General features: G+C 39.4%; 1 pseudogene; it reads left to right on the top strand.

Moving 5' to 3' along the window:
• LOC149251289 (uncharacterized) overlaps window positions 1-14,583 on the top strand; it is a 47,395-nt pseudogene extending 32,812 nt beyond the window's left edge.
• Window positions 14,584-16,684: the final 2,101 nt, after the last annotated feature.

Raw genomic sequence — 16,684 nt, forward strand, 5'->3', positions numbered from 1 at the left:
TCCTTGATCAACTTTGTAGATTTTCCAAGGGGACTAAAGAATAATGGACTGAACTCAAACTTGAGATTGAGGAGTTCTCAAAATGTCTACGATTAGATCTCCCATCCAATCAAGAGACAAATGATTCAATGGTTGGAGATGTATATGGAATGGGTGAGGAAGATCTATAAAATGGAATGAATGAGAAAGTGAGCCATGGATATCATGATTATATTGAAGATTGGTTCCATATGTCTATTAGATCAAAGCATCATTCTCTTCTCCAACAACTATTTACATCACATTACTTGAAGCAATCAGTGTTTCATGCTCTAGTATACATTAAATCCTATCTCTCAAATATGAGTATGAGAATATATGTTATCTTGTTATGCACATGGATTCATTGGAAGTACTCCTATACTTGAATAAGAATACTATTTTTCAAGTAGGATAGGATAGTATAGTGAATAGATGAATGAAATAGTAAAGACAAAAATAAGTCTAGTTGTTAAAACCAGGCAACCAATGCAACTAAACATGGATCTTGCTTGAAAACTAGGTCTCTTTGCAGGAAATATCCGCAATAAACTTTGTAAGTTCATATTGGTTTCATTGTTTCTTCAAAATATTTCTGGTTCTATGCTCAAGTTGGCTGCTATGGGATTCCTTAAGGCCCACCTTCCAACAAATCGTGTCCCATAAACTTGAACACCTTATCTAGGGTCAAGATCAGAGATCTTTTTGAGTGCCTTGGAATTTTCATACATTAATGGCAGATCTCCTCACTGGAAACAAGGGGATACATCAATGTTTTTTTATTTCTAGATCCTACAGGTGACTCTAACTCAAAACATACGTTCATACATGTCAGAATGCACTATTTTACCTTAACACTCATTGAAATTAATAGTGAGTTGTCTCACACTAGTTAATGACATCCATCAATGATTGGTAATCTAGTGATTTCTTTTTATGTTCTATTTGAGAAAAAAATATTGACATAGATAGAATTGTGCTAGGTATTGGTTTGTGGTTCGTGGTTGTTGTTGGGAAAAGTATCCAATACGGAATGCCCCTATCCCACTCTAAGAGGTGATAGTGCCTTAGCAACAAATAGGTAAACTTATTCGAGTATTCTTCTTTATGAAATGCAAGTGAGGAAGAAGGATCTAACTAACCTGTATCTTCCACTAGTTTGTCGATCCAAATCGCTCCTCTCTTCGGTAGCTCCCAGCTTCTTGCTCCTTCAACGGCCCAGCTTCACTGAATTCCTGCAAGATCACAAGAGAGAGAAACTACACAAAGATACAGATATACATTCATAAAAAGCTCAAGATCAGATTAAGCTAAACATGTAAGCATAACAAAACATCATTGGTATACAACATGTAGGAGAAACTCAAATAGTTTATTGATAAAATAATAAAGTCTAAGAGGAGATACAACCAAGTGATTTCCGATCCAGCATCTACCTCCCAGCAAAGGAATCCCTTCCTCTCCTCCAACAAAGCATAAATCACCCAATGTGCTAATATCAATCTCAAACCAATAGCAATTCTCTGCAAAGTACAAAATTCCAGCCTCCTGAACCTCTAGGTGAGAGATCCATATATAGATGTGAGCAGAGAGGATGAGTCAGCTCATGTTTTGACTTGTGGCTTCTCTCTGTCAGTTCTTGCTTCCACTTGGAGGTTGAGAACCTCTTACATATCACTAGTCGAATTCATTGAGGCAAGTGTCATTGGAGAAGACTCTGGAAGCTTCCAGGGTCTTTCCACCTCGTTGAATGAACTTGCCATATGTCATTTCCCGCTCAGCGCACCCTGGTAGTGCTTCTACCTGTGTTGCAGTGCACCTAGCCAGTGTAATCTCTGCATTTCAGCGCAGACAGCTAGTGGAGCCTCTGAATTGATCCTGAATTGACTGTTTCTGAGTGGTTTTTGGTGGAGAACTTCTGGGAGAAGCTGTCATTGGTTGACCTTGTTCCTCTAGGGGTAGGAACAACTCATTTAGGGACTTTGGATCCCTTGGATTATGGACATTTCATGCTCAATGCTGTAAGGCACAAAAATGTCTATAACAGTTGCCCCCTAAAGTATGAGGCCATTTATCGGGTGAAATGATTTATTAGGAGGATCCGAAGTTCTTCCAATGTTGGGAGGAGACCTGTAATAAGATACAATACAATACATTATTTTTCATAGTGCTTTCATGATCTAGCTGAGGCAGGCATTCCCATGCTCATCTTTATAAATTCATTTTTCTGTACATAGAACAGACAATCGTCTGATGGTAGGCTGATAATTTTGATGAAATTATCATCCTTTTGGTAGGATGATTATCTGCTGCAATGATGTACATGTCAATGTCTTTATCTTTCCTGAATATATATCGCAGCCCGGATGGATGAAACTAGATCCGGGGTCTTCAATCTCGTTCGATCTTCACTCTAAGTACAAGTCGATCCATGTGAGAGATGTTCTGAAGTCGAACATGGAAAGACATCGCTTGATTACCGGTCAATGAGGTAAACCGTTAACAAGCGCGAGAGGAATCACCGATAATGATAATGACCCTCACGGTACTGCAGTACAATTCACGTGGTGTGAATAAAGGACTTGGCGTCGAACACCACGCAAAATCTTTCAGTCGAAGGTCATTGATGTATACCTGTCGCCGGAAGTGAGAAACTTGCCATTGAGGCATGCAAGCTTCAAAGTAATGAAGGGGTTGTTCCTAGATCAACTTCTTGGATAATGAGCTGATGTCGACAAGAAGCGATCCGTCAAAGGAGGGCCTTAATGTATCCCACATCAGTGACACGGAACGAAGCAAATGATTTTGATGGAGGTGAAAACGATCTGATGATATATGGTTCAGGGTGGTGGTCATGAAAGGATGAAGGATAATGTATGGTAGTGGATGGGACATTGTTGACTCCTCTGGATGACTTCTCTTGAACATATCGGCGACACTTGTGTGATGGATTGGTAGCATTTACCCCAAATATGGACGGTATTGGCGAGACCATGGTGATGTGACCGGTGAATGAAGAAACCCAACCCGACTCAGGCACGGAGTGGAAGTGTCATGTTCAAGAGCGACTTGCTACCAATAAAGTTCTTTGAGTTTCTTCCCAATTTTTCCCCAGTCATTGCTGACCAGTACCTCTTTATTTTTGTCAAGCTTGAGGAGGATAATATATGCTTGTTCTATAATTTGCCCTTCGGGCAAACCCATCGCTATGTTTTAACGAGCCTAGCGATAGTGAAACTCGTTCTCGTCTAAAGACAAGTTTGTCGCTATTTAATGCTTTTAACGAGTCTAACGACAAAGATAACTCGGTCCTTTTCATTTTTAGAGAGTCTGAAAAGGTACGTAAAGTCAACTCCGAAAGTCCTTTTTCGTCATCTAATCCCTTAAGTCTGAAAAAGTATAAAACAATACAGAAGGGATGGATTTTCGATAGTTTTAACGAGCCGAACAAAACAAGCGCTCGATCTTTTTGTGCAATAATCCCTCAGGTCCAAAAAGATTAAAATCTAGAGGAGGGATAACACTTCCGGTCGCTTTAACGAGCTGGAAGGCAAAAAATCGACAATCTTTTCCTATTTTACGAGTCAGATGAAAAGAGCTTAAAGAAGACTCATCTTTTGAGGAACGAGTGATAAAACGGGTTAGCAGCTGATTCCAGGTAAGGGTTGGAATTTTCCAAGCACGGCAGTGTCACAAGGATGGCTAGTGAAATCACTCTTCGCAGCTGTTCCTCAAAATGGGTAAACAATCATATGGAGGTGAACGATCGGCCAATGGAAAAGTGGAGGTGACGGTGCAAACAAGACCAAGGATTTAATGGCTGATAATGTTACGTTCACGGTGGTTATTTACCGGAAGATAGTTCATTTTTTAACGAGCTTAAACGCGGAAAAACACTCCTCAGTCTTATGTTTATTTTTTAACGAGCATGAACTATGTGCTAAAACTGCTCAATTATCCAGTCATATGATAAGAATGTCTCATGTAAGATTCCATTTTTTATGGAGCTTGCGCCTTACCAAAGCTATGCCCCGCATCCTTTCGTTCTGCAAGTTCGGAAACGACTAATCCTACGAGTTTAAAGGGTTAGACCTATAGGTTTAAAGGGAGGACCTAAAAATTTAAAAAATAAATAGCCGCCCCTTGCTTGCACTCCAAAAGGTTTGCATGCCCCCAGGTATAAAATACGATTTCAAGGTTACCTCTACTTCACTTCCGCCAAAACATTTGTTTTACCGAGAGAGGCCTACCTCTTTCAGGTTACCCAAAGATTATTCTGTTAATCTTTCAAACAAAACACTTCTTCGGCGATGTCCACCGAGATGAACAAAGGTGAGTGACTCTGTTCTGCCAAACACATAACTTTGACAAAAGAATCTTATTCTAGAACAACCCCTCTTCCAATCATGGACGAGGTACGGACTAGTCATATTCTCCCGCGGAAATCTACCCTATACCCAAAGTTTTCCTGCCGAAGCAGACCAGGACGCATGCCCCCTGGGTTCCAGTCATATCCCTCCGAATTACTCGCGCTCATCGGGAGGACAGGCCGTGGGTTGAGACATTTCTTGTGTGAAGAGACCATTTAGGGAAGGTATATGACTATTTGCGATGCGTGATCCAGGAAATGAAAGCTGGTCCACGAGCTTGACCACTCTTCCTTCGTGCGGAAAACACATTACTCTAAAGAGTGAGGAGACTATGGCTCCCATGCAATATATATAGTCTCGTCCAAGGAGTAGGTTATAATCCAAGGGTCCTTGAACGGCCATCACGTTCATTTGAACGGTCTTCCCTTTCAATGTGATAGGCACATTGGGGAGGATCCCTAAAGGTCAACTGGTTCCTTTATCAAAGCCTGTCAGATTTCTCATTTCAGGCAAAAGCGCTGGCGAACCAAGCGCTTTCCAAGCAGTGGAGGAAAGGATACTCACAGATGCCCCTTCATCAATGATGGTGCCAGCCATGACCATTCTGTATATTTGGACGATAATTCTGAATGGTATGCTTGCTGGCAAACGGGGTCTGCCTAGTTGGTTCCAGTCGAAGGAGACAACTAGGTTGCTTGGTGGTGGGACCGAGTAAACGGCCGGGTATCGCTCTGATGAACTTCCTTCCTGCGATAAAGGAATGGGGGGAGTGCCCCCGTGCTCGTCTGAGTCTGTGTTGATGAAGAGAATTTGGATGGTGTCATCTTTATTCTCTTCAGTGACTGTATCATTCGAAGATAAATCCTCTGAAGGCAAGACCGGGTCAACTGCCACCTCGACCTTTTGACTTTCATCAGGTATGGATTCAGCTGGTTCATCTTCAATGACCGGCGCTTCAGCTGACCACTTGAGCGGGCCAGCTGGATTTTCAACTAACGAAGGACTCAGCAAGAGTTTTTTATATCCAGGAGGAAGTCGTGATGGTGACACCGGACGATCATCCAAAACTCTTTTCGCTTCGTCTAAGAAGGGACAACGGTGGATGGCGTGATCGCCTTCACATAGTCTACAGGGAGATCTAGCTCTCCCTTTTTGTCCAAGGACTTCACTTTCGCTAGTTGACGGTATGCATTCAACATGGCTATCAGAGGTTGATGCTACCGGATTGTGCAAATGGGGAGACCAGTCCCTTAGTATCCGGGGGATGCAGGGACAATCTCTGTGGAAGTGGTCTCCCTTGCATATGACACATGGCGATTTAGGCCTAGTTAGTGCTGTGTGTTGATTTTTGTCAGACGACACTTGTCTGCCCCCAGTCGCTTTTGGCTCCTTCTTCTTCTTCTCTTTCTTCTTCTTTTCCTTCTTCTCCTTAGGAACTTGGTTTTTTGTTTTACCAGTTCCGTCAAGCGAAGAGGAAGGAGGAGAGGAAGAATTAGAGGATGTAGAAGGCTGGTGGGAAACTCTGGACTGGTCTAACTGTTGATTCGACTGTTCAGCAATAGTGGTGTTCTGAACGACATTGGTTGAAAAGAGCCAGACCGGCAAGCCAATTGTCAGTCCTGGAAGCGACAATGTGGCCATATGGGGCGCACCAACATCTCCCCAAGAGGAGAAGGGACTAGGATTTCCACCAAGAGGAATTCCTTGGTTGGTGTGCTCCATTTTCTCAACTTAAAGATCAACGCAGGAAAAAGGGGTGATTGTTCTGTTTAAAATAAATTTTAACGACGCTTTATACACAACTTGCTTTTTCAATTTTAAAGAGTCGAGAAAAAGCTAAAGATGACTCTAGTCTCCTTCGATGTTTTAATGAGCCCGAAGTGACAAATGCTCGGATGGACTTTTTCCGTTATAGAGTCTGAAAAAGGCCAAAAGGAACTGCTCTGGAGTTCTAGGTAGAGGGTGTGCCAAACTTTTCGCAAAACCGCAGAATACTTTTTAAGGTACGGGCGGTCAATCTTCCCGAATGTTGTGTTCAGTGCATTGCGATCAGTAGGGCGGCCAACACGGCTTCCTAAGGATAAAGGTTTTATGCCTATAGGGGTCTCCCAATATATACTCGATGGTACGTGGGAGCACAATCCGTACTGGCGCTATCGTCCCTCAGGAGGAATCACCCAACCATCAGCAAGATCGACAGTCACCAGGTTTTACGACGCCGGAACACGTCTCTAGCCTAGACCTCTATGTTGTGCGTTAAGTTACAAAGCGTTGTTAAGTTCATTCAATTTATTTTAGGTTGATCTTTCTTAGAAGTTTTCCTTTTTGGATCACCACGAGATGTATGATACAATTCCTAAATGCAGTCTAAAGATGATAAGCAAGCTTTTATATCTTTTCAACAATGAAAATCCTAGCTACAAAGGGAAAAGGAAGATACAAATTTTCTCAAAGAGCATAGAGCACACTGTAATGCACTTTCCCTAAATCAAAGCATGCAAACTATCAAAATGAAAATGCACAAATGCATGTATTTGTTTTCGCTTCCTTAATATTGATGCCTAAAAAGAAAGTTGTTGTACAAATTTGAATTCGATTTCAAGTGAAAACATAAACAAGTTCCTTTTTCAAAATCAAAAAGACGATTATGACACTTTATGATTTACTTGTTTCGACACTAGAAATGCATAAATTCAAACCAAACGACAAAAGTAAAAGCTAAATCAACTGTGAACAGCAAACAAACTCACTTCTGAGATCAAAACGACACTTATGACAGGTCTAGATCTAAGGGTGACAGTATGACTAGTTTACTTTTGTAATGGGAAACTGCAAATGATGTAACAAATACACAAAGAACAAATACAGTTTCTTTATACAACTGAGGCGGAATTGAGGCAAAGAAAAGGGGTTTCAGATAGGTACACTGACTGATAACAGGCTGCAAAAAACAGAGATAAAATTGAGCAAAAGGAAGCAGGGAACCACAGCTGCACAAGGCAAAGACTGATCAGCGCACTCCCAACACAGAGGTTTTGACATTCAGCACAGGTAGCCTTCACGGGACCTGCGTTGAAATGCAGAACCTCTTCACAGAGTCTGCGCTGAAGCAGAAACGAGAGTTGTTTCTGGGTTCTGGGTTACGGTTTGCAGTTAAATCAACAGTTTTTGGCCAGATCAAAGCTATCAATTAGGTACAATTAGGAGGATGATTTATAGGAGGACTAAGATCTATCACAAAGGGCTGTTAGAGCACTTGTGGATCAGTTTGTTCAGATCATAAAAACAGGCCCAGTGAGTGGACTAGAGTGGCAGATCTCTATTTTGCACTTGAAAATGGCAAGTGCATTTCGATTCGGCACTCCTGAGTTTATGAGAAGAACAAGGCCAGAAACACAAATAAACCAACAAGATACCTCCCCAGCGGAGTCGCCAATTTGTTGTTGGGGAAAGTATCCAATATGGAATGCCCCTATCCCACTCTAAGAGGTGATAGTGCCTTAGCAACAAACAGGTAAACTTATTCGAGTATTCTTCTTTATGAAATGCAAGTGAGGAAGAAGGATCTAACTAACCTGTATCTTCCACTAGTTTGTCGATCCAAATCACTCCTCTCTTCGGTAGCTCCCAGCTTCTTTCTCCCTCACCGGCCCAGCTTCACTAAATTCCTGCAAGATCACAAGAGAGAGAAACTACACAAAGATACAGATATACATTCATAAAAAGCTCAAGATCAGATTAAGCTAAACATGTAAGCATAACAAAACATCATTGGTATACAACATGTAGGAGAAAATCAAATAGTTTATTGATAAAATAATAAAGTCTGAGAGGAGATACAACTAAGTGAGTTCCGATCCAGCATCTACCTCCCAGCAAAGGAATCCCTTCCTCTCCTCCAACAAAGCATAAATCACCCAATGTGCTAATATCAATCTCAAACCAACAGCAATTCTCTGCAAAGTACAAAATTCCAGCCTCCTGAACCTTTGGTGAGAGATCCATATATAGATGTGAGCAGAGAGGATGAGTCAGCTCATGTTTTGACTTGTGGCTTCTCTCTGTCAGTTCTTTCTTCCACTTGGAGGTTGAGAACCTCTTACTCATCACTAGTCGAATTCATTGAGGCAAGTGTCATTGGAGAAGACTCTGGAAGCTTCCAGGGTCTTTCCACCTCGTTGAATGAACTTGTCATTTGTCATTTCCCGCTCAGCGCACCCTGGTAGTGCTTCTACCTGCATTGCAGTGCACCTAGCCAGTGTAATCTCTGCATTTCAGCGCAGACAGCTAGTGGAGCCTCTGAATTGATCCTGAATTGACTGTTTCTGAGTGGTTTTTGGTGGAGAACTTCTGGGAGAAGCTGTCATTGGTTGACCTTGTTCCTTTAGGGGTAGGAACAATTCATTTAGGGACTTTGGATCCCTTGGATTATGGACATTTCATGCTCAATGCTGTAAGGCACAAAAATGTCTATAACAGTGGTTATAAAATAAATTTGCAATAGTTTTCTAATAAGAAAAGGATATAATCTCCAATAGTAGCTTACACACCTGTAGTTTCAATATGGTTTCCACATTTCTAGAGTTCTTAACCATGCATACAGTCCAAGTTCCACTTCTTATTCTTCTTATTTATTATTATTATCATTATTATTCATTTTAGGGCACCAACCATATATATATATATATATATATTATCATTATATTCATATATATAACCATATATATATATATATATATATATATATATATATATATATATATATATATATATATATATTAGCATCAACATTTGATTTCAGCAGTTCAACCTTTTGTGATCATAGCACTAGTTTTTAAAGATATCTACCTTTGTATCGTAATCATCCAATAATCATTTAAGTAAGTGCTGCCAACTAAAAAATTATGGGGTAAGGTGATTTTGATTTTTAGCACTTAATTTTAATTCCTTTGGTTTATTAGGGACAAACAATATTTTTTAATTTTCAGCTCCTTATATGTTTGACATCTAACCCCTTCTCCCAACCTGATTTTATTTTCCATTGTTGTATCATGTTTGTTGTTTTAAACATTCCATCTTTTTTTCTTCCACCTAAAATTCCATGAGTTTAGAGCATAGTAAACCATATTTAGTTGTTTTTTAGCAATGTAGCATGCTCTATACCTTCCAAACCAATTTTTTTGAATATTCCCTATATAACAAGAATAAACTTGGCAATTAGTGCAGGTGTAGATACATTTTACATTAACACCTATGAAAGGCATATTAGACAAACTAACCCTCAAAAGAAGTTTGATGGAAGTAATCCACATCTAAAAAGTGGAGTTAAGGAAAGAATTAAAAGGATTTCTCATAACTCATTATCAAATTGAACACTGCTAGCAAATTCACATATTGAGAGAAATGTAGAAACTGAGAGATCTGAATGCATTTCACTATCTTCTGAAATTGTGGATATAAGGATTTCTAATGATTATGATGGAGTAAGAACCTTAGTATTAGATGAAAAAAGGAAAAATTTTGTGTCTCATATTCATACTACCAAACCTCCTTTTGACATGCTAACTCCCTCTTCAAACTCATCATAGGATGACAATAAGGATAATCTTGAAACTTCTTTGGTTGCAAAAAAAAATGTTTGCATTAGGGATTCTGAATATTTATGTCATTCAAAAGAGTTGGAAGAACATTCAAGTTCATTTGTTAAAATACCCTCATAAATAAGGAGAAAGGAAAAATATTAACTTGCATCCGAGGATAATAAAAAGCATATAGGTTCTCATGCATCAACTATTTTGCCTATAGTGTGTAGTCAAGTTGGTGGTACATGTGATCCTCATCCCATATCCTTGAATGATAAAAATATAAGCACAAAATCTCCTATCAAGGTCTAAAATTTTGATATTCTTCATAGTGATGACTCTACAATTGGAATGGCTGATGATAGAATTGATGGATTTTCTTCCTCGGGCCTAATTCTAGTACTTGTTCTACACCTCTAAGTTTGGGGTTCCCAAGCTTATAAAAAATAACCAAACATGCAGTTTCCCAGGGACACAACAAGTACATCATGCTCATTTTTCAAGTGGGAGCTATGTTTCCATTGAAAAAGAAGCTTGTTGGGACACCTAAAGGACCAATACATTGAAGCCTCCAGGATGTGCCCACCTCCAAAAATAGGCCCTCTGTTGGGCGTGGGATCCCCCAAGGCAAGTTTTGGGGCTTAAAGCCTAGATTTTGACCAAATCCGATGTAAAGAATCTGTGTTTTGTGGGTGCGGAGCGTGAAGATTGTAAATGAGTCATAAGGTTGTCCACCCTCATTTTTGTAATGTAATTTCAGCTTTATAAATCTACCCATGGTCCGCAGACCAAGGGATTGTATAAATAGAGTGAGGCTTTAAGTTGTAATGAAGTAAGAGGGAGAAGGAAGAAATATATGGAGAATTGAGTCTTATCTAAATATAGAGTTGAGTCTTTGGGTCATAGAGTAGGAGAAGGCTCTGCAACTGAGTGCACAGACCCCTGCAGTTGAGTGCGCAGGGCAGATTGAGTCTGTAACTGATTGAAGCATTAATAAAGAGAAGTTGTATACCACTCCTGTGTATTTATTTCCTATTTTCTGCATTGAATGTATCAGGTATTTTAGATTTATGTTGTTTATAAGATGCACGAACTTATATGAGTATGTTGATTAAGTGAATATAAGATAAGGTATTTGTTTACATGAAGGTAACTAACAGTTATAAGAAGACAAGTAAGATCTATGGTGTAACACGGGGAAATAGCACAGATCGCTGCTTTAGCAATGCAGAAGCACCTCAGCCCCTGGTGAGGACTATGTGAAGGTGATTATAATAGATCATGAAGGCCTCATAGGTTAGGATAGTGCGCAAAGTGACCTACGCGAAGCTATTCATAGTTGGACTAAACCGACCCCTCAGACATCTCAAGGGTGTAGAAACTTGGTTCCAACATCCTCCCATACTGCTTCGAGTGAGACCTCAGTTTGCACTCCATGGGCTATTGCCAAAAGGGCGAGTACTATAGGGAGTTTTTTGGCTAATTAACTTTGAACCTACGTCAGGCCCCCTCAAGTGAACAAATGGTTCCATTGCTAGGAAATGGCTTCTATTGTTCCAAGAATATGATTTTGAAGTTGTTGTGAAACCTAGATGATTGAACGCAGGACTAGATAACCTGTCATGCATTAAGACAGGAGAAGAACCTACTAGTCTGGAGGAAGGATTAATAAACATGCATCTATTTTCTATGCGCATAGCGGATGGACAATTTGAAGATATAATCCACTTTATCACAATTGGAACTACACCAAACGAGTACTTCGTCCAGCAGAAGAAGGAACTAGTGGTATGGGCGACATTTTTTTTTGTCATTGCAAGCCACCTATATAAGATGGGTAATGATGAGATACTGCGAAGGTATGTACTTGAATTTGAACAAATCCATATCCTCGCAGACAATCATGGGGGCACTATGGGAGGACACTATGCAGGAAGAGCAACCGTGCAAAAGATTCTCCATGCAGGGTTGTGGCGGCCGACCCTTCATCAAGATTCAAAAGCACATTGCAAGGCCTGTGATGTATGTCAAAGAACAGATAAACCATTGCGGAGGGACGAGATACCTTTAAATCTGTAAATGACATTGTAGCCATTTGAAAAGTGGGCGATCAAATTCGTAGGACCTATCAAACCTCAAGGAAAAATGGGCGCGACATATATTATCATTGCGACATAGTACCTAACTCGTTGGGCAAAAGTGCAGATGGTAAAATATTGCATGGCCACCATGACATGAATTTTCTATTTGAACACGTATTGACATGATTTGGATGTCCGAAGATCTTGATGAGCGATTGAAGCACACATTTCCTGAACGAGACGATCAATGTGTTGATAGAAGAGTTTTAGGTGTATCATCAGAAAAGTTCACCATATCACCCACAAGACATTTAACAAAGTATTTGAGATTGCACTGACCGAAGTATGCAACATGCAATGAAGCGATTGGGACCTATGCGTACCTGTAGTATTATGGGCTTATAGGATGACATGCAAGAAACTGACGAGACAAACACCTTTCTGGCTGGTCTATGGAGTGGAAACCATAATGCCGATGGAATACATCATGCCTAGTCTCCTCATAGCAGCACTCAAGGGTATGATAGACCACAGAGCCCTGGAGGAAAGACTTTCACAGTTGGAGGAACTCGAGGAAGAATGATTTCTGGCTGGCTTTCACAAACATGTACAAAAGCAGCGTGAAAAGGCTTGGCACGATCGACATATTAAATTGTGCACCTTCAAGGTGAATGATTTAGTGTTACTGTATGATAATAAGTTTGATAAATTCCTAGGAAAATTCAGAATGCATTGGCCGGGAAAGTATGTTATTAAGGACGTCACAAATGGAGGCGAAGTGTAGTTGGTAAAGTTAAATGGAGAACCTTTCCCAGGAAAAGTGAATGGCAGCCAGTTGAAGCCATACACGGGTCACCTGTCTATATGAATAATCGATAGAAGCATAGCCTTAGCACACCAGGTAGCTGAAAGGAGGTGCTGGACTATAAACAGGTGCAGGGCAGCAGTTCCGTTACATCGGTCTCTGAACAACATGTGTAGGAAGTATAGCAGGCAACTGCTCAGTGCACTGCCGATATTGCAATAGTTTGGATAGAGTTTGGAGGTTTCCGCGTGAAGATCTCCGCACCAACAGAGTGACTCGAGGGTGAGTCACGATGTTAGTGTTGGGGGCATGTTGCGCTTGGGATACCCCAAGGCAAGTTTTGGGGCTTAAATCCCAGATTTTGACCAAATCGGATGTAAAGACTCCGCGTTTCGTGGGAGCGGAGTGCGAAGATTGTAAATAAGTCATAGGGTTGTCCGCCCTCATTTTTGTAATGCAATGTCAGCTTTACAAATCTTACCATGGTTCGCAGATAATGGGATTGTATAAATAGAGCAAGGCTCTAAGCTGTATTGAAGTAAGAGGGAGAAGGAAGCAATAGATTGAGAATTGAGTCTTATCTAAGTGTAGAGTCAAGTCTTTGGGTCGTAAAGTAGGAGAAGGCTCTACAGCTGAGTGCACAGAGGCCTATTAGTTCGTAGATGAGTGTGTGAACCCCTGCAACTGAGTGTGCAGGGAAGATTGAGTCTATAACTGATTGAAGCATTAATAAAGAGAAGTTTTATACCATTCCTGTGTATTTATTTCCTGTTTTTTTCAATGAATGTATCGGTTATAAATTACATTTCTATTGTTTATAAGATGCATGAACTTATATGATTATGTTGATTAAGTGAATATAAGATAAGGTATCTGTTTACATGAAGGTAACTAATAGTTATAAGAAGATAAGTAAGATCTGTGGTGTAACATGGGGAAATAGAACAGATCGCTGCTTTAGCAGCACAAAAGCACCTCAACCCCTAGTTAGGGTTGCGTGAAGGCGATTATAACAGATGGCGAAGGCCTCGCAGGTCAGGATAGTGCACAGAGTGACCTGCGCAAAGGTATTCACAGTTGGACTAAAGCGACCCCTCAGACATCTCAAGGGTGCGAAAACTTGGTTCCAACATCCCCCCATACTGCTTCAGGTGAGACCTTAGTCTACACTCTGTAGTACAGGGATTTGTTTGGCTAATTAACTCTGAACCTAGGTTAGGCCCCCTCAAACCAACACCGTCCAAAACCATCCGTTGTTATTAAAGATAATCTTGGCACAAATGGCCCTATTTTTTCAAGAACTGGTAACCATGAGCAGATCAAGGTCTTCATCTTGTGTCAATCAGTTTTTAGGTAAAATGGTGAAGTGGATGACAACGATGAAGAAAAATTTAACCAACTTTTTTTGAGCATTTTTATTTTAAAATGTGATGAATGACTTGCTCTATAGTTTGTTTCTGATCTTTATGCTTATGCAATTGACATAAAATCTATAGCTCTTAAAGATATAAGGATATTTTTAAGTGAAAATTGATCATTCCTGAAGATTACGAGAGACATATTTCTTAGGATCTTGATAATAAATTCCAAAGAGCAAGGCATAAATTAAGGCCTCTTTCATTTTCTTCACGCTCGAATTTATATTAAAAAAACACCAAAGTCTAATGCAATGATTCGAAATTGTTGGCACATTCATCACCAGACAAACAATACATGATAAAATTTGATGGGTCTTCTTAGGATGTGATTCATCAATAGCATAGTTTGCACAATTGTAACTACTTGTCTACATCAATGTGGAAATGAATATTGTTGGTTTAGAAATCAGTGTGGCATATTAGCATGGTAAATGTTTGTGATATGTTATTTAAGTTCTCTACGACACATTGGAAGTTGGCTTTCAAGTGACTCCTTTTCTTGAGCTCATTGCAAAGCCAATAAGTACCCAATCCATGTCATTCATAAGAACTCATGAGTATTTGGCACCATAAACTATCAAAACCGGAGGAGATTCCAAACTTCCTTAGAAAATTTACGTCCACAAGTTTTCTTACTTGTATTTCATTTAGCTACTAGTTCCTCAAAGCCTATATGGACCCCTCTTTCCTCTGCATATCATTATATTGAGCATGCTTCCTTTCTTAGTGTCATAGGTCATAGAGCCATCTTCTCATGACATGTTTTGGGTCATCCATTTTTCACATCACTTTCATCTTGTCTTGATTCATGAAGACATTCTCTTGAGCCTTCCCAGACTCCAAGGCCATAGTTTCTTCAAAAGTTATCTTCCTTATCGTAGTGTGAAATTTGACCTTCATGTTACCTTCTCCCACTGCTACCTTCTAATCCTAGATTATCAAATATTTCCATGTATTAGACATTAGTGTCCAGGTATCAAAGCTTGAGCTCTTATTAATATTATTCAAGTATTCAATCCACATAATTGAATTTGCCTCAAATTTTATCATGGATACTTGTAATATTCCTCCAGATAGAAAAACAACATGTTAACAAAATAACCAATAATAGATATTAACAAAAAATTTACCTCAACGTGATGACTTTCTCAACAAGGCATCAACATCTTCATAGATTATCTCCACATGAGTCTAGATTTATGCATCAAATTACCCAAGGATCCAACTTGATTATCACGTTACCATTCTTTTCTAGAGATCATATTAGATGTTGAACTTACAGATTCTAATGAGAAAGTATCAACATTCCATTATTTATAGAGTAAGTCAACTTAATTTTTATAGGCATAATAAACTTTTCTTGTAGGATTTATATGTCCTACCCAAAATTTGTCTTTAAATATGCATTCTTATGCTTTCATTCACTCATCTCGCTATTATATCTTAAATGAGTCAACATCTTATATTGAAAGAGAAATTGATCTCTTTCCTTATGAGACTGTAACGAGACCATCTACATTTTATCAACCTTCAAGAGTCTACGTCATATTGCTTCTTCTAAGAACCTCCAAAGAGATGGTTCTTATAGGATCTTAACAGCCCAGCTTAGCAAGTTGAATTCCTTTAACATAATGTTAGAGAATGAGAGATGAACCTTATGTAAGTTGATCTTAAAATTTAAGAGACTAGATAATTCTTATAAAGTAAGCCAATCAAGTAAAATCTAGATATCCTACTATCACATGATGCCATAATAAATAAAAAATTGAGTGATGCATGCTTACTCCTTTAATGAACTTGATATCATCAATACTTCCAGGGTCTTTACAGTTCCCTCCATCCATCATTCCCATCAAAGCATAAGATTTGATTTCCTTCATTTTGCTTCCTTCATTGTGCACCTGCATTAATCATCGACAAGTACCACCAAGTAAGACATACAAACACAAGAGGATAATCACCAATCTTGTTAATCTAGGGATTCCATGGAGTCTTATAGGGTGATTCCTAGGGTTTTCAAGTACAAAATCTAACCATCTCTAGGGACATGATGTCATACCCTAGAATTTATTTAATTTCATCCTCGTTATTTACCATATAGTACCTAAAAACCCTAGAAATTAAAATTTAGGGTTTCTATGAGGGAACAAGCAGATTAGGATTAGGGTTTTCATATGAATAGGGTATACTAACTAGGGTTTACAAATGCTAGTTACCAACAATCTTCAACAAGATGAAGATTACAAATTTTTTTGGCTTAGTGGGTCCTGACCCAGGTTTAGAGTTAGATTTTCCAAACAAATCCCTAGACTATTGGACCTTTTGGCATTAGTCCATGGTACGTGTTAGGTTCCTATACCAATAGGTTTCATCTTTCATGATTGACCAGGGAAGTGCCAAATATGTTCAT

This window comes from Pinus tabuliformis, chromosome 7, assembly GCF_031772625.1.
Source record: "Pinus tabuliformis cultivar Carrire ecotype Pingquan chromosome 7, CPIR1, whole genome shotgun sequence".
NCBI classification, from domain to species: Eukaryota; Viridiplantae; Streptophyta; class Pinopsida; order Pinales; family Pinaceae; genus Pinus; species Pinus tabuliformis.